The sequence below is a fragment of the Halichoerus grypus genome, chromosome 9, assembly GCF_964656455.1.
Source record: "Halichoerus grypus chromosome 9, mHalGry1.hap1.1, whole genome shotgun sequence".
Classification (NCBI taxonomy): domain Eukaryota; kingdom Metazoa; phylum Chordata; class Mammalia; order Carnivora; family Phocidae; genus Halichoerus; species Halichoerus grypus.
In genome coordinates, this window is record NC_135720.1 from 142,950,891 (window position 1) to 142,969,792 (window position 18,902).

Here is an 18,902-nt window from a genome sequence, read left to right on the forward strand (position 1 = left end):
AACAGAGGGAAAGGGAGCGGACGCGCGCGTAGCGAAGGTTAAGTATTGAAATAAATACTAGTAATTATTTCTTCGTCATCAAAATTAATTTCCAACTTGCTGTTTCCCCGACCTTGGGTGGAGGCTCGCAGGCAGGCCTTCCACACCGTGTCTGCAAGAATCCTGCGGCGGCCCCTGGAAACCCCCTGGGTCTTCCAGCCGGTGATGCTCAGCCCCAGTCCGCGCGTCCCCTCCCGGCTCCGCCCCCAAAGCGCTCCCGGGTAGTGCAGAGGTTTCAGCTCCGGAAACTTAACTAAAATTTAATGTGCTTGTAAATGAAAGGTGGGTGAGATCTGTAAAAATCATTTCCCTCCCGCCTTTAATTGTAGAAATGGAGATAGAGCCAAAAAATAAGTCTTCTTTACATCCTAGAACACTGCTTCCTTAATTCGGCCCACTGGTGCCTAGTTTCAAGTATCCTTTCAGAAATTCTGTCTTTTTATGCATTTGCCGCAAGGGAAAGAAACAGAAGGACTACAGACCCACGGTATTTCGAGCAGTGCCCGCATCCGGCATCGTTCTATGTGCTACAAAGGGAGAATTGGTTGACCCCTACCTTTGCATGTTGAGCATGGGCTCATAAATCTTCCAAGAAAGCCTTTTTCTTGAACCATATCATGTGGTATGGTGGGTTTTCTCCTCCTCAACTTGTACAACAATTTGGCAATGATGCACTCTTTCCCTGTGACCAGCTAGTGTAATGACCAACCTTCTTTATTTTTTATTTTTTTATTTTTATTTTTTTTGATATTTTCCCCGCCCCTATTTCTTTTTTTTTTATTTTTTTTATTTAAATTTTTTATTGTTATGTTAATCCCCATACATTACATCATTAGTTTTAGATATAGTGTTCCATGATTCATTATTTGTGCATAACACCCAGTGCTCCATGCAGAACGTGCCCTCCTCAATACCCATCACCAGGCTAACCCATCCTCCCAACCCCCTCCCCTCTAGAACCCTCAGTTTGTTTTTCAGAGTCCATTGTCTCTCATGGTTCTTCTCCCCCTCCGATTTCCCCCCCTTCATTCTTCCCCTCCTGCTACATTCTTCTTCTTCTTTTTTTCTTTCTTAACATATATTGCATTATTTGTTTCAGAGGTACAGATCTGAGATTCAACAGTCTTGCACAATTCACAGCGCTTACCAGAACACATACCCTCCCCAGTGTCCATCACCCAGTCACCCCATCCCTCACACCCCACCCCCCACTCCAGCAACCCTCAGTTTGTTTCCTGAGATTAAGAATTCCTCATATCAGTGAGGTCATATGATACATGTCTTTCTCTGTTTGACTTATTTCGCTCAGCATAATACCCTCCAGTTCCATCCACGTCGTTGCAAATGGCAAGATCTCATTCCTTTTGATGGCTGCATAATATTCCATTGTATATATATACCACTTCTTCTTTATCCATTCATCTGTTGATGGACATCTTGGCTCTTTCCACAGTTTGGCTATTGTGGACATTGCTGCTATAAACATCGGGGTGCACGTAGCCTTTCGATGACCAACCTTCTTTAAAATATCACCCACGACACACTCCTCATACCACATACATCACATGTCTAGCAAGTCAGGCAACGGAATGAGGGGGTGGTTTCACAGCCTCTGACCCCTATTTATTCCTGCATAGATTTCTCAGTAAATTAGAATGTCTTACTACGGCTGCAACACCACTTTTGTCTAATATTAAATTTACACACTTCTGGATGATTTCTGTTTTCTCTATGCCAGTGCATGTTTTGTTTATCTAATGGTTATTTCATATATTTTTTTTCTGGTTTTCTAATTTTTGTATAGCAAGAGGACAACTCCCCTAGCTGTTAATCCTTCATGGGTGGAAGTAGAATTTTCATTAAAAAAATAATGTACCACAGAGAACACCAATTATTTTCAACATTTCATAGTACTTTTGTTAGATTTTTAGATTATCTGATCTATATATGGGTCTGTTTAAGGACCCTCTTAATCAAATGATCGATTTCTTTTTATCTACATATTCTATTCCCTATATCATTTTTCTTCATAGGGAACCATTCTAATGTATTAAGTGTTTACATTTTTATTACATTAAAACATGACATGTTTTCTGGGGTGCCTGGGTGGCTCAGATGGTTAAGCGTCTGCCTTCGGCTCGGGTCCTGGTCCTGATCCTGATCCTGGGGTCCTGGGATTGAGCCCCACATCGGGCTCCTGGCTCAGCGGGGAGCCTGCTTCTTCCTCTCCCTCTGTCTCACCCCCTGCTCATGCTCTCTCTCTCTGTGTCTGTGTCTCAAATGAATAAATAAAATCTTTAAAAAAACCCAAAAACATGACATGTTTTCTTACAGAATACATAATATTTTGTGCATATCTTTTTTATATTACAAAAATTATACTTTGTATACATAGCATTCTACTTCTGACTTTCTTCCATAACCATCATTATCTTATTTATATGTCATTTAAATGCTGAGCAATACGTCATAGGGTGCATCTACCATAATTTACCTTTTTTTAATGCTTCCAAGAAGGTGTCCTCTTAATTCCTGATACTACACGTAACTCTGCCCAAACATCCACATACACTTCCCTTCAGGGACTTGGACATAGCCCAAGTGACACAGAACTTAGAGAACATGTTATACACATATCTTGATTGGGTTGATTGGTGCCAGATTGCCATCCAGGACGGATGCAACATTTTCAACAAAACTAAGTAGCCACAAAAACCTATCTGTGGCATTAATAAGCTTAGCAATCTAAGAGTTGTAAAGTGATGCCACATCGAGTTCGAATCTCTCATATAATCGATGGCTCTGAGCACTTCCTGGTTTCAAGGTTGTTAATTCTTTCCTGCAAACTGTTAGCCTTGATTGCCTGCTCCCTAACTGCATCTGCTGCTTTTAATTGAAGGTTTACAGGCCAGTCTCATGTACTGATACCTTATCAGTCTCAAATAATTGTCTTGTGATTTCATAATATCAGTTTTTATTTTCAGACCTGATAGGAATACCAGAGGCTGCTTTGCTAATGTTAAACTATTAACATCAGGATTAGACATCTTCAAAGATCAGCACAGGTACTGGACATGTGACAGAAACTAGACCCAAAGCCACTGCCTAGACGCCCAGCTGGAAACTCGCCTTTCTGTCTTCATGTCTCTCTGTGTGTATCCTCACCACCTTTATATCCTTTTATATGCAAGAACATTGGCCCTTTATACTTATAAATTACTACCGAAGGTCCATCCGGAAGGTCCCCAGCTCAGCGGCGTGCACTTGCTGGGTGCTCTCTCCCCCCTGGTGGCCTCTGATGGGTAAGCTCTCCACTTGCCAAATGGGGAGAGTCCTTCCAGGGCACGCGTGTGAAAGAGTGGGGGAAATAATGCAGGGGGTGGGGAAAATTGCCTTTTCAGTCCAATTTCCCTGACCTCACTAGAATGGAATCCTATTTTGACCAGTTTAGGTTCATATGTGTAGATGAACTCCATTCCACAAACCACTGCAGAGCAAATATGGCCACTTTTTTGGTTTTGCCAAGCAGCTAGATTCACAAATGAAGGCGTGGGGTTTCTCTGTAGGACCCGGGCCTTGACTCTTTAGATGATAGCAGGAGAAGAAAGAGAATCAGAAAGCCAGATATCAGGGAGAATTGGGGCTTGAACTATCTTTGGGAACCTGTGGGGGGAGAAGCTGACTCTGTCAGTCTCCAAGTTGGCAGTGTCACTCTCAGCCCTACAGCGTGGACACAGAGCTGCTACCGGACCCCAGGACTTCTGACTCAGGGCTCTGAAGCAGCTGCAGATGGATCGGTGGCTAGACAGAGAGTGGTGCTAATAAAAATGCGGTCACAAGGCAGACATGAAAATGTGCCTGCACATCCTGGGGTCTAAAGATAAGCAGTCACAGAGAGGACATCCACAAGAAATCTGGCCGGTCACACTGAGGAAAAAATTGCTTGGCTTAGTTTTTGGGAGTTGGTCCTATTAATGCCACGGTTCTGGGCCATAACTTTATCTTACACCACTCTCATGCACTCCTTTGGGAACTAAAATTACGAGGAAAAGTGACTGATGGGAGAAAGTTCTGGTGATACTTTCCTGCAGGAAAGGGTGAGGTAACTGGATTTGAGTCCACTGTGGAAGAGATGGCCCCAGCTTACGCGCTAGGATAGCAACACATAGTCCACACTTCTGCGGCAGAAAATAGGAAAAAGAATAGGATCTCTTGGAGAGGAGCAGGACCCTGCAGAATTTAGCGGGAAACCACAAAGGGGTAAAGGATGGCTTCCCAAGAAGTTCAGTCAGCATCTCCTCAGTTTGGACAGGGCACGGGTGCCCTAGGCTCTGGAACCTTGGTCTAATGTCCCTATAACACCTCAGCACTTGGGGAGAAATCGTTGTTGTTGTTGTTTCTCCTTAACACACGTGAGGTGTTAATACCTTGTATTTGCAGAATCCCACTTAAAACCTTACCTACTCTCATCCTTAGGGCATCCTGTCTCTCAGAAGTTCTACTTCAGAGCAGTGCAAATTCATTTAAAATGAAATAAGCTAAAATTATGCATTTGGAAGCCAAGAGGTGAATATGGCTGGTTTGGCACTTGGCACGAGGGAAGGACATCAAAACTGACTCTGGTCTTGGATGTAAACAAAGACTTTGATGAAGAAAGTCTCCTAAGTTTGGACTCTGATAACTAAAAGATCAATAATAATAAGGAGGACCAGCAGAATATTAGATCTACACAGATTTGAAGAAGACACCACAAATGTCTGAACAAGTTTTAGTGACCACTCTCTCTTGGCAAGAAAGGAGCTTCTCTGGAAGGATAGAGAAAGTCTGTGAGAATAAGAAATAAAGCTGGAGAAAATGGTTTTGCCTAAAAAAGGATTTAATAAAAAAGTTTTGAAATGGCTTTGCCCAATTCTATCTGCAATAGTGGACTGTTACTGACTAAAAAAAAAATCCACAAAGGTAACCATAAAGTGGTTATTTTGGGCTCTATTTGCTGACCCATCATCCATAGACTAAGTGGGCAAAACACTCCAAAAAATAAATCCTTCAGTTTCCAATATGAAGTGAAATAACCCATTTTTTAAAAACAAATGAGCATAAAAAAACAAACATAAAAAACAAATAAACATAAAAAACAATATTATAGTATAATCATCAAACTTGCTAAGAGACCAAAATTTAATTTTTCCAACTACTAAAAAGAAATGAAAATTATGTAACTGATAAAAGTACTAATTTGTCACTACAATAGCAATCATATTATACTACGTAAATGTATCAAATCTTTAAAACCTTTTTAAAAAGGATTTTTTATTTATTCATTTTGAGAGAGACAGCAAGAGAGGGAAGAGGGGCAGGGGGGGAGGGGCAGAGGTAGAGAGAGAGAGGCAGGTTCCCCGCTGAGCAGGAACCCCCCCCCCCAGTGCAGGACTCAATCCCAGGACCCTGAGATCATGACCTGAGCTGAAGCGTCTGAAGACAGACGCTTAACCAACTGAGCCAGCCAGGCGCCCCTAAAAACTTTTGAGGAGCATCTACTATATGCTAGCCTCTAATTTACATTTTAAATATATAGTAACTGAAATTCACTATAGTGAAAGAAATAGAGTAACTGCTTACGATCTTGACTTGACTTTCAATTATATCATTTTTGTGTTTGGAAGCATGATAGTACATTTCATATAAAATTATAGTTAGATAACTAAACAAAGGTCCAACTGACAAGAAGCAGTCCGACCCTGGCTTGGCTCTGATATGTAGGGGTCTGATTGTGTGTGAGGGAATGCAAATATTCAAGGCAGATCCTCTCTAAATAAATAAATAAATAAATAAATAATCACTGATAAACTTACAAGATCAGAAGTTAAAAAAACAATAAAATAGGGCGCCTGGGTGGCTCAGTTGGTTAAGCTACTGCCTTCGGCTCAGGTCATGATCCTGGAGTCCCGAGATCGAGTCCCGCATCGGGCTCCCTGCTCTGCAGGGAGTCTGCTCCTCCCTCTGACCCTTCCCCCTCTCATGTGCTCTCTCTCAAATAAATAAATAAAATCTTCAAAAAAAAAAACAAAAAAATAAAATAAAAACGTTATTGTAGATGGGACTTGGTGAAACCGATCACTTGCCGCATTGCCTGGCACCCGTCATGGATACTGCCTCCAAGCTTCTCAGCGTCTTTCATTTAAAATGCACATTTTATAAACAGCCAATGATTGGATCCTCTCCCTTTTCCAGTCTGACAGTTTCTTGATTTCAGGATGGGATTTAAACATGATGAGGTATTTCAGAGGATGTTGTAGAAATATTTCTGGTACCTGCTGAATATGAGACCGTGTTCTACGTACGTCTCTTGTGATGTTTAGCTGTGATACCCTGTAAGAAGGTGGAGACTGGGACTGGAGGCAACATTCTCAGATTCATGATATTTAGTCATTGATTTGTAGGAAGAAAGTCAATGGACTCCCAAGGGAGTTTATCTCACTGTTATTAAGGCCAAAATTAATACTTTAGGCTAAGAAAATTTAAGAATTTCTGGAAGTTTGGCAAGCTTATGTTTGATATTTTCATTTATTCTTTCTGTCTTACCTGAAGAACAAAGATGATGCGGGCAATGGAGAATTTGAGTAAGCATTAATATCCCACGAAGCTCTTTAGTAACAATTCTGGGTAATAGAGAATACATCACTAAATAGGTAATGCAGATCTCACCAGGTAGGGAGGATGAGTCAAACAACAGTTTTGCTATGACTAAAACTGTGGCTTTTCAACAAGAGAATGCTTTGATCCCTATGAAAATTATTTTATATGCATTTTATAAACATTTTATATGCACAAATACACATTTTTATATACACTGTTTTTGTAAATATTTTTATATCTGTTTTTGGTACAATGGTATAAAATTAATTTTAGAATGTGTAAAGAAGGGGTCTTGAGGCTTGACTCTCATGTCTTTACAGTTTTGAGGGGATTACAGTGTAGGCAGGTCAGATGAGCATCAGAAATATCCTTGGCTTTACCTTTAATAATTTCTTACCAATCCTCATTTAAGATTGTAGTCAACTTATCTTTGGAATAGTAGTAAGACTATAGCTCCAGCTAGTGTATTAAGTTAATCAGCACTAGCAGAATGGAAGCTAGAAGGGTCCCTTCTTGTAGTATAACAAATTATTTGTGGAGTTAAAGATTATCCTGTGAGTAGAATCATACCATAAACACTGAGGATGTTGGCAAATCTCCAGGACCTCTGTTTTACATCATAAAGTATACTATGATTGTCCCTGATTGACCATCACTTTATAGACAATTTTTATACCTATCTTTATGCCTGAACATGAATATGTTTTCTTATAAGCTGAGAAGTAAAAGGTCATTGAAATGTATTTATATTAATTTATTTTACTTTATTGTTATGAATTGAATTGTGCCCCCCCATTCATATGTTGAAGTCCTAATCCCCAGTACCTCAGAATGTGACCTTATTTGGAAATAGGGTCGTTGCAGGTGTAATTAATTAGGTTAAGATCAGGTCATTAGGATGACCTCCAATCCTAAAGGGGGAAATTTGGACACAGAGATATATATGCATAGAGGGAAGATAATATGAAGAGATAGAGAGAAATAACCATGTTATTCTCACGGTTTCTACGAGCCAAGGAGGGAAATCTGGAACAGATCTTTCCCTCACAGCCCACAGAAGGAACCAACCCTGCCAACATCTTGATTTTGGAAGCCTCCCCCAGAACTGTGAAATAAACTTCTGTTTTTAAGCCACCCAGTTTGCTTTGTTACAGCAACCCTAGCAAACTAATATGTTTATACATAATTAACCCAGGAAGATCGTTCTCTTTTGAGTTTCAGTCTTTTTTTTTTAAATCCTAAACTTGGCAAATAAAATAATTCTCACAACATTTCTGAGTTAAAGTCTGAAAAATATCAAAGCCAACCTAATTATTTCTATTATTCTTCCTTTTTATAAAGTGGAAGAACAAATCTTTGTGTTATTTGGAAGCCATTCTAGGAAACCTAAAGAATTCTGGTGTAAAAGACATCTTCATGGTTTTTACTATTCTGAATTTAGGGCCTATACTTGGGAAAATCAAGTCAAGATGAATCGTCATGAGAGACAAAACATGAACACAAGTCATAATTTTGTAAAAACAAGCCATGTTAAATAGATAACATGTAAAAACCACAGCAGTAATAACAGTGATTATCAGAAACTTAAAAATAAGTAAATTTTCTCAAAATTGTTGAAAAATATACCAGGAGTACAAAGAGGTCACAGAATGTTTTGGCAATTAAAAAAGAACTTTGGTTAACTTGGCACAAATAACTTGGTAATTTTGCAGAAAAACATTTCTAATTTTGCTCTTTTGCACATATTTTCATACCAGGATTTGTATGTCATTTTCCTGTAAATAAATCAATTAAAAATGACTGTCTCAGACTTTTTAAATCATTTGTACACTGTTTTTTAAATGAATCTTACTATATCTCTATATGCACGCATTTAAATAGACACAAATACAGAATCAGATGTATCTCCAGACATTGCCAAGCGTCCGTGGAGGGTAGGACGGGGTGCAAAGTCACCCCCGGTTGAGAACCACTGTTGTACCCCTTTTGCCTCTCGACGATTTCGTGACACAGAATAGATCACATCCAAACTCTTCACTCCACAGCCCACGCCCTCAGGCTGGCAGAGAGAAGTGATGGGGAGAAAGTGTGCAAGAAGGGGAAGAGGGAGGTCGGTAGGAAACGAAAAAAAGAGGACCAGGCGAGGACAATGGAGAGGGAGGGACACGCAGGAGAAGGGCGGAAGAATGCTCGAGACACCTGTCACTTACTCTCACAGAACAGGTAAAATACTGGAAACAGGAACTTAGAACCCTCACCTCATCTATATTGTACGACCTACATTTTAATACTGACACATTGCTATTATTCCATATAGATGTTTATGAACATCACAAATACCGAAGGAAGAGAGAAAGGAGGGAGGGAGGGCAGGCAAAGGAGAAAGACATCTAACCAGCACCGGCTTGAGGAGGGTGAAGTGCGGGCAGTAATAGGGAGGAAGGATAAGCTTCGGTGTTACTGCCTAAAAAGAAAGTTGTGACTTAATTTTTAAAAAGTTGCAGAATTTGAACACGGCAAGGATGAAAATAGCAGCGTGTCAGAAGTGGGATTCGAACCCACGCCTCCATGCGGAGACCAGAAACCCCGACGCGGGAAGCGGGAGCTTGAGTCTGGCGCCTTAGACCACTCGGCCATCCTGACGCACCTGCGGGGGGCGCGCTGCGCTCGGGGCTGTGATGCGCCGCCGGCGGGAGCCCGGCTCGGCCGGGAGCACCTGCGGCCGACTGCGCGCTCGGAGCGGGTCTGCGCGGAGCCCGAGGCTGACGCCGCGGCGCAGGGGGAGGCGCGCGGAGCGCCAGCCCGGCTGTGAGGTTCGGAGCGCACACAGGCCAGGAGGGGGCGGGGGAGAGGGGCTTACACGCCCCCGGTACCACCCGGTGGAAAGTACTGGAACTGCCCTTGCAAGAGGAAGCTGGCGGGCTGGTTTATCTTTCAGGTTAAGTCAAAACGACTAAATGTTTTCTCCCCGGGTTTACGTTTGTCACAGCGTTTGTAATTCCTGAAATTCTGCGTGATTTACGTAATAACACTTGTACATTATTTCGTGGTAGTTGGCATCGTGGGTACCGCATGAAGTTTATGCATTATTTTCTTCGCATTTGGCCAGAACTGCATGTGTCTTCATGAATAGAAAAACCAATGAAGAACGTCTTAAATGATAAAGTAATGCCCGGCTCACGAGCAAGTAGTCCTGGGTTAGACAGGGCAGGGCGGGCACAGCCCCCAGGAAGTGGGCGCTGCGGCCGCCTTTGGGGCGGGGTTTTGTCCCCATGCTCCCTCTCCAGGTGCTCAAAAAATGTTTCATGACCCACGAGCCCTATTTCCCCAACTGCCGGCCGTTCGTGTCTTGGAACGAGTTGGGGCTCACGATGAGACGTGGAGGAGAAAGCTAGAGGCGGCCTTGCATTTCCCCGCGTAGCCCTAAAGAACCCAGACATCCCCCTTCTGAAACCACCGGGAAAATACCGAAGGGGACGACCGGGCTTCATGCCCCGGCCCGTGTCAGGGTTATAACCTTCCTCTTCCTTCTCCACCTTCTCTTTCATTCTCTTGAAGATGCGCCTCGATTACTCCACGATCGTTCCTAAAAGTGGTCGCCTCGTCCCGGTTTCCCCCACGGGCTGGTGAGGGAGCCTGAGCCTCGGCTCTTCAAACAACTGCGGAGTAAATACTGTCCCCGAGGGTCCTTCTGCGCAAACCCGCGGATCCCCTTCGGCAATGACTGACTAGCAAGAATCTGCATTCTCCCCCTAGTTGTGCGCATGAACCGGCTGTCAATGAACGTACAGTGTGGCCGTTACATGATCTGCTTAAGGATTCCATGACCCGGTAACTGAGCCACACTTTTGGAAGATCCTCGAAGTTCCTGAAGCCTTGGATCACTCCAGCGCTTCCTGGTAATCCAGATTGTTTTATGGAATTTAGTTACTTATAAGATAAATTAATCCCCTTTACCAAGAGCCTGGGTAGCTCAGTCGGTAGAGCATCAGACTTTTAATCTGAGGGTCCAGGGTTCAAGTCCCTGTTCAGGCGTCACGTGTACTTTTTATTTCAGCCACATGCTGAAATAAAAGAGGGACCCTACATGTGGCCCAAATGAAAACTTCTTTACAGACTTTCAGGCCTAATCTAGCTTCATGTAATTATACCTTCAAAGAACGAACTGAACAGGTCCTAGACTTTGCAAGGGAATTTGGAATTGTGGGTGATAGAAAGAAAGATAAGAACAACAAAAAACTTGTCACAGAATCACTATGAATTCTGCCCTTTTAAAATTCCCTGTCATACTGTGGGGGTGACTCCCTGGAAGGTGGGGTGCAGTTTGATTAGATCCTATCAGAACATAAACTGAGGGTGGTGATTTCTGGGGTTCCTCAGCTCTTTCACCTGATGGTGGTACACAAGTCTTGCCCACTCTTCAAAACGTAGTTGGTAAACTAAAATCCAAACACCTTTTGAGATTGCGTTCGCCATCCACTTTGTGTGTTCATTAAAAAGCTACCCTTCTTGGGGCGCCTGGGTGGCTCAGTTGGTAGAGCCTGTGACTCTGGATCTTAGGGTTGTGAATTCAAGTCCCACGTTGGGTGTAGCGATTACTTAAAAATAAAATCGTAAAGAAAAAAGCTACTCTCCTTCTGAGATTTAAATATGCTGTAAAAGCTCTTGAAACAAGGTTCTTTGCATTTGTTCTCTGTCCAGCCCTATAGACTTTTGTAAGATTTTAACTGCGCTTTGGACAAAAAGTCAAGGTTTTCACCTGGTGGGTACTGTGTGTGCAAAGCAAGACTGCATTTGCCTCATCATTGTTTCCCTTATTTCCACGGTCATATATCTGCAGGAGAAGAACACCATGTCTGAAAAGTTGTGGGGGTTTTCCCCTGCCTTAAAATGGACCTCAGAAATCCTCCACCAGACAGGGCAGCAGCAGCCTCTGTATCTAGATGTGCCTGACATACAAACGTCGAAGAGCTCCTCAACAGAAACACGTATTAAAAGATCGAAAGTCTGCTGTTCTCCAGATCGAATTTCTGGCCTGCCCTTCAGTACTTAACGCAGTCGGCGAAAGGATGAGATCTCCTAGATGAGCTGAAGGAATCCACAGCTTCAACATCTCCCAAAAGTGTGGATCGATCACCTAGGGTCTCAGTGCCAGAGCCCTTTATCACTGAGCAGATCACTTAACCTCCACATTGTACATTTGCTAAACGGAGGATTTATGCGCACAATTGCATGGGAAATGAAGGAGCAAAGTTGAGCTCAAACAAGAGCAGGTTCCATTTAGGAGTGTTTTCACTGGAGTCAATCCGGGATTGCAGAAAGCGGGTAGGTGGGCAGAGCAGGGGCCCTGGGACATCATTATTCTTACAGGGCACGAAGAGCAGGACGTGAGGTTCCTTTATGAATTTGAGGAGAGATGAGTCCAATGACTGGAGCTCATTTAATTATTCAGGAAAGTGAAAGATAGGGAAAGAGAGCTGAAGGTCAAAATTACAAGGCAGGGCGTATGAGTCTGTTTCCCCCCTTTGGAGTTTTCCCTGCACTTTCATAATTGGGATTTTGCAGGTTCTTTGGAGCCAAAAAAAAAAAAAAAGGGATGTGGTGCCCACTTCAGAGGGCTTCTTCAGCTGGAAAAGACCATTTCCCTCAGAACCCACTTCTCACTTTTCAGTAGGTGTTTCCTCTGCTCATTTTCCCCTCCTTCCTTTTCTCTACCTTTCCCCAGCCCCCTCTCCTCCTTTCCGCTCTTCTCTCTTCTTTGCTTCCCTCTCTGTTACCCCTCATCTGCCACCTAAAGTCTCTAAAGGCAAAGTGGAGCGGAATTAAAATGCGTTATCCCCACTGCACCCTTTGGCATTCTGTGGTGACTGTATGATTTGGAGGAGAAACATGAAGTTATTTTTGTTGTTATATGATGGGTAGGTAGGTACATGGTAATCTAGGCTAGATAACTAGGGTTTTTTTTAAAATGCTATACAAATAGTTTAGATTTTATATTAAATACAATAAACATTTGAATATGTTAGTAACATAATCAGAATAACAAATGACAGAGAAATGACTAATGGCTTCCAAACTTTGAGGCCCACTGAGATCACCTGGGAATTTCCAACACCTATTGGAGGCTGGCTCCCACCTCCAGACATTCTACTTTAATTGGCTTGGGTGCCACCCTCCATCAGGGATTTTAGAAGCTTCTAGGCGATTCTAATGTACAGCAACATTCTAATGTACATCGAGAGTTTTCCCAAGGGTGGCTGGTTCCTGTGCCACCAACATCTCCATAACTGGAGATCTTGCTAGAAATACGGAATGTCCAGACACACACGTATCTACTAGAGGAGAATGTGCATTTGACAGAATCCCCAGGTAATCCCGAAGCACTTAAAGGGGGAGAAACACTGGCTTACAACACCTCTCTGCTAACACTTCCATGTTTACTCAGTTTGAAACACTATATAACAACTTACGTAAAGGTTCACGTGTGTCAGAAAAATAATTGTCAGAGTTTTGGAAATGGGCGCAGAAAAGTATTGGGTGTCCTTTCAGTGAAGTGTTGGACGTCGTCTGATAGGCTTTTGGAAATTATTTGGTTCTGAGTGTGCACCTGTAACTGAATTCCTGTTTACTAAACGATTCTAGAGTTTTGCATGGTACCAGTTGACTTGTAGATAATTGATAGCAATGCAAATGATATTTGTCCACAGCAATTCAAGTAAATGTTGCCCAACAAAAAAAGACAATTTCAAGTATTGTTGTCCTATAGATTGCTAACCAGTTCCCATTAATGACTCATTTATTAATACCTCCCGAAGACTCATGGGGTACACGTTGTTACCCTAAACGTGCAGGTGCAGGGGGGGACTGGGGGGCACAGCACCCTAAGACGTCACCCACTAGGTAAGCGACGAGCCTCAATTCAAACACAGCTCTCCTTGATTCGAGGTGCTTACGGTTTCCGCTACTTTCTCAAAAATAAGTTGAGCTGCTTCATTTTCTTGTCAGCTCTACCGAAGCTCGTCCTTTCCCGCCGCTTCAGTTCGGAGGCAACTCTGAACGGCTACTTCGTGCAGACTTTTTAAAAAATCTGTCTTTCCTGAAAGCGAGCTTGATCAATGTTGCCTAAGCTTTGACCGCGACGATGGAGAACCCGTAGGGCCGGAGAGTCTCTGGCCGCAGGGAGTCAGGGCTTCCAGGCCCACGACGGACGCACCTGCCCTTCAGCGGCGCGCGACCTCCCGAGCTTTCTTCTCGCTCCCGCCCCTTCGCCTCCGCCCGGCTCGGTCCCCGAGCGCCCGGCCTGCCCGCTGCGCCGCGTCCGCGCCCCGGAGGCTCCAGCGCCCCTTCTCGGTCGCCCTACCTGTCCCGGCAGGTGTCCGTCCCTGCCGGCCGCGAGCGCGTCCCCCCGCAGCCCGGCCCGGCTGCAGCGCCTGGACACACGGCCGCGGGGAGAGACGCCCCCCGCGCCCCCCCGACGGTCGGCGGATCGGTTCCCGGCGCAACATCCTGCGCAGTTTCCAGGCGCAGTTTGAACCCGAGCGCGAAGGCGGCCGCGGATCCCCTGCGGAGGCCGGCGGTAAACCGACGCGCGGGACTTCGCCTTAAAACAAGAGATGGAATCCGAGCAGGACGCCCTCGTCTCCAGGGAGCCACCCCCGGAAAGTTCGTTACTCTGAAAAGGGCGGAGGCAAAAAGCGCGCTCGCTCTCTCCCCGTCGGGGAATCGAACCCCGGTCTCCCGCGTGACAGGCGGGGATACTCACCACTATACTAACGAGGAGGACGTGTGTGCGCCTACAAAGTCCTGACTGCAGAGGATTCACACGGTGGGTCCTGACCTTTCCTGTGCACGGAATTCCTGGGACATTCACCCATCTCTACAAGAGTCATCTGTTATAAGATTCTATCAAACAGGTTTCCCAATGTGACTTCGAAAATCTAAAAACGACAGCCCACCAGAGATTAGACATTGCTGTATATGGTTTTATCACTCATAGCAAAGAAATGTCCCTAACCGCAAGAAATGCATTAAACATTTTCAAAAAGCCTTCCCCCCACCCCCCAAAAAATAACTTTCCTCCTTCTTCACTTCAAGTTTATTCCTTATTTTAGATTTGCCTCAAGGGTCACCTTCCCCTGGGACATTTTCTCAGATCACTCTGAGTTAGATGTACTTCCTCTTTTTCGGTTTGTCACAGTAAGAATCGCGTGTGTTATGTATGAATTTCTACATGGAGTACAAGTAAGAGCTTACTCTCAAAATCTATATCTTAGATTTCCCAGCGTCGGCATTAAATGAGTTCTTATTTTTGTATAGCCTTTTAGTTGTGGAAATCCCACTATTAAGAATATTCCTCAGTGAAATTCCAGCTCAGTTAGTTCCACAGGGGGCTTCATGGGAGATAGTCATTGTAGCAACTCAAGGTAGCAAAGAATTGAAGACATACTGGAGGTCAATTACTGAAATGAATGTGTATACTGAGAGAACAATACGTTTCCTACCGCTTCAGAACAAATCACTACAAACCCCAGAAATGTGCGATCTCTCAGTTCTGGAGACGAGCAGTCAGAGATCAAGATGTCAGGGGCAAGGCTCTCTCTGAAGGCTGTAGGGACGACGCTTTCTTGGCTTCTTCCCAGCTTCTTGTGGCTCTGGGCAGTCCTCCGGGCTCCTTGGCCTGTACCCATCCCAATCTCTGCCTCTGTCTGTCTCTGTGTGTCCTTTCTTAACGAAGACACTAGCCACTGGATTTAGGATCCACTGTAATTTAATTTAACTAATCTTAATTTAACTCATTACATCTGCAAAAACCTTTTTCCACGTAAGGTCACATTCTGAGGTTCTGGATAGACACAAATTTCCAAGGGATGCTATTTAGCCCCCTACAAATAAGAATAAAAGATAAAGTGTTTATGCATAAACTCAGTTGACTGCACCAAAGTATGCACCAAGAGCTGGAAATGTGCTGATTAAAAGTGGTCGTGGCTGGAAGAGTAGGGAGGTGGAAAGGAAGAATATATAGTGCTATGTTATTGTTGCTCGGACTAAAAAGCAGAAGAGATCGTCTAAAGAAAGAGGAGAACAAAGCTCTTAAATGCCACGATGAGGACCGTAACTAACAGTTAAAAATACAAACTTTCTAAAAATATTAAAAAAGGTAAAATGACAAAATAGCCTCTTTTCAAAAGAGACATTAAAGACCTAAATAAATGGAGAAGTATATAATTTTATGGATGGGGGACTTAATATCTCAATGATATCATTTCTTCCTAAATTGATCTATGAATTCAATGTGATTCCAATATAAATTCCAACAATGTTTTCCAAGAACTTGATAAAATTTCCAAGACCTTGCTGTAAAATTATATGTAAGTGTATAGGGCCTATCATATCAAGGACACTTTTACTAAAAATAAGGAGAGGATTGCCAACAAGCTTGCAGAACTTATTAGACACTCCAGGAATTAAAATATTTCAGTACAGTCACTGGCATTGAACCTCAAATTGATTAAACAGGACAGAGAGCTCAGGGGAGATTTGTGTGTTTATGTAATTTGGTATATGGACAGTGGTGGCCTGTGCAGGGCAGAGTCCAAGCTATTGAATAAATGGAGCTAGGAAAAAATGTTGTATTCCCATGGATGGAAGTATGAAATTAGATAAAGAGTAGCACTAGAAAGATCAAGGATATAAATGTCAAAAACAAACTTTAAAACTCTCGGTAGCATGTATAGGAATCAATCAGGAATTTGTTTATACTGTTCTGGGTGACGATGTGGAGAAATTTAATATAGTAAATTGGCTACATGAATGATAGAAGAACTGATGTGATCAATGGGACAGAGACCATCTATGTGGAAAACCACAAAAGGTTCAAAGGCCAGGTTACCTGGGAGAACTTGAAACCACAGCAGATGTGCCTAGAAGGCATTTGATGCTTTGAGGAGGTATACAGCTCGGGCGCGGTGGTTTGTAAAGCCTGCTTTCACTCCTGCTTCTCTCCTCTCATCTCCGTCCAGTGCTGAACACTGATTTAAACCCAACCAGAAGCCACCCGACCGAGCACGTTGGGGAATGCGGCTCCCATGGTCCAGCATCTCTGTGTTATAGAGCCCCAACGAGCGTGGGACGGGAATCAATCTGAGCACAGACATGGGAGGGCTGCCCCTTGTGCTACTCATCATCCAACCTCAGCATTTTCCTAAAATTTAACTTACATTCAAAAATTAATGCTCTGTACACATGAAGATATCCTCAAAAGCTTCCAAGAAAGAAAAGCAAAGTACCATCATACCTTTGGAAAGAGAGGGGAATTGGAATGATCCAGACCCCAGATCTAATCACACTAGCCCCGGTTCACTGAGAACTGAAACCAAGGACACTATGCAGCTACTGCAGGAGATGGTGTCCAAAGTAGAAAAAGGGGTAGAAGTTACCTGGCCACTCTATCGCTTTTGTGCTCTAATCTCCCACCAGTGCATTTTATTCACTAAACTGCAGGCAGGTGGGAAGTTGGTTTGGGAAATACAGCCTGAGGAGTGGAGCCCTCTTGATACAAATTAGTAGAAGGAGGGGAAGGAAAGATGAGGATCTACAGACAAATGAGGGCTACTTCATGAGAATGTGTATTGGAACAGCAAAGACTGGAAAGACTGGTTAAATACGACACAGAAATGCTACAAGGTTCAAGAATGGGTTTGTGTGTATGAAATGAAGTTTCTTTTAACCAAATTATCGCTTAAAAAGAAAACACAAGTTACACTGAGAAAGGTTAACTGCAATTCAAATAATTGAATTGAATTGCAAGAAACTGATGAGAAAAAGAAAAAAAATGTATCAAGAACTCCCACATATGAAAAAGCCAAGCACATCAACCCAATAGAAAAATGGGCAATCAAATAAATAAATAAACTGGAATTCAGGAGAAAATTCAAATGTATAAATCCAAACATAGGTAGAGATGTTCAACGTCATTGCGATACAAAAATGGAAGCCATTCTGCAATAAACTTACTTCCACTTGATAGGATAAAAATGTAATGTACAAAAATAACAACAGCTGGAGAGGATTTGAATAAACAGTATCCCTTTATACATTGCCCAAAGAGACCATGGTGGTTAATTTCATGTGTTACTTTGCCTGGATCACAGGGTACCCAGATATTTGGCTAAACATTGTTTCTAGGTGTGTCTGTGAGGGTGTTTCTGGATGAAATTAGCACTTGAATGAGTGGATTCACTGAAGCCTTTGCCCTCCACAATGTGGATGAGCATCATTCAAGCCCTTGAGAGTCTCCATAGAACAAAAAGGCAGAGAAAGAATTCAGCCCCTCCTGTCTGATTGCTCAAGCTGGAAACACAGATTTTCTTCTGCCTTTGGCACTCCTGGTTCTCAGGCCCTTGGACTCAGGTTGAATTATGTGGAGCAGAATGTTATGGACTGAATGTTTGCGTACCCCCAAATTCATATGTTAAATTCTTGATCTCCAGTGTGATGGTATTAGGAGGTGGGTCCTTTGAGAGGTGATTAGGTCATGAGGTAGTCCCTACTGAACAGAATTAGTGCCCTTTAAAGGAGACCTCAGAGAGCTCTGCTGTCCTTCTGCCCCATGAGGACTGAGTGAGAAGACAGTGGTTTAGGAACTAGGATGCTCTCATCGAACAACTGAAGCTGTCGGCGCCTTGATCTCAGACGTCCCAGCCTCTAAAACCGAGAAAGAAATTTCTGTTGTTTATAAACCACCGAGTCTATGGTCATTTGTCATGGTGGCCCCAGCGGACTAAGACAGGGGCACACATTTTTACAGCTTTGGAAAAACAGTTTGTTATAAGCTCAGATAGTTAAAACATTTACATAACCTAACAAATCAACAATTTGTCTTCTAGGAAGGTACTCACAAGATATACATGCACACTTTGCCTTCTTGAGCTTTGCTTTATTGCTTTTATTGTTTTTTACAAACTGCAGGTTTGTGGCAACCCTGCGGTGAGCAAGTTTGCTGGCGCCATTTTTCCAACCGCATTCGCTTACTTCGTGTCCCCGTGTCACGCTTTGGTAATTCTGACGATATTTCAAACTCTTTTGTTATTATTGTATTTGTTGTGGTGATCTGTGACCAGTGACCTTTGATGTTACATTGTCATTGTTTCTGGGGTGCCATGAACCGCGCCCAAATAAGAGTGAACTTAATTCATCAATGTTGTGTATGCTCTGACTGGCCGGCCCAT

General features: G+C 43.2%; 3 non-coding genes across 3 annotated transcripts; 1 reads left to right on the forward strand and 2 right to left on the reverse strand.

The window, feature by feature from the left end:
- Positions 1 to 9,212: 9,212 nt before the first annotated feature.
- TRNAL-CAA (transfer RNA leucine (anticodon CAA)) lies at positions 9,213 to 9,318 on the reverse strand. The gene is made up of 2 exons: positions 9,281 to 9,318; positions 9,213 to 9,258 (listed from the first exon to the last, which is right to left on the reverse strand). It is a non-coding gene; the product is annotated as a tRNA-Leu (tRNA).
- Positions 9,319 to 10,637: 1,319 nt separating this feature from the next.
- On the forward strand, positions 10,638 to 10,710 carry TRNAK-UUU (transfer RNA lysine (anticodon UUU)). The gene has a single exon. It is a non-coding gene; the product is annotated as a tRNA-Lys (tRNA).
- A 3,672-nt stretch (positions 10,711 to 14,382) lies between these two features.
- TRNAD-GUC (transfer RNA aspartic acid (anticodon GUC)) lies at positions 14,383 to 14,454 on the reverse strand. The gene has a single exon. It is a non-coding gene; the product is annotated as a tRNA-Asp (tRNA).
- Between the last annotated feature and the right edge of the window lie 4,448 nt (positions 14,455 to 18,902).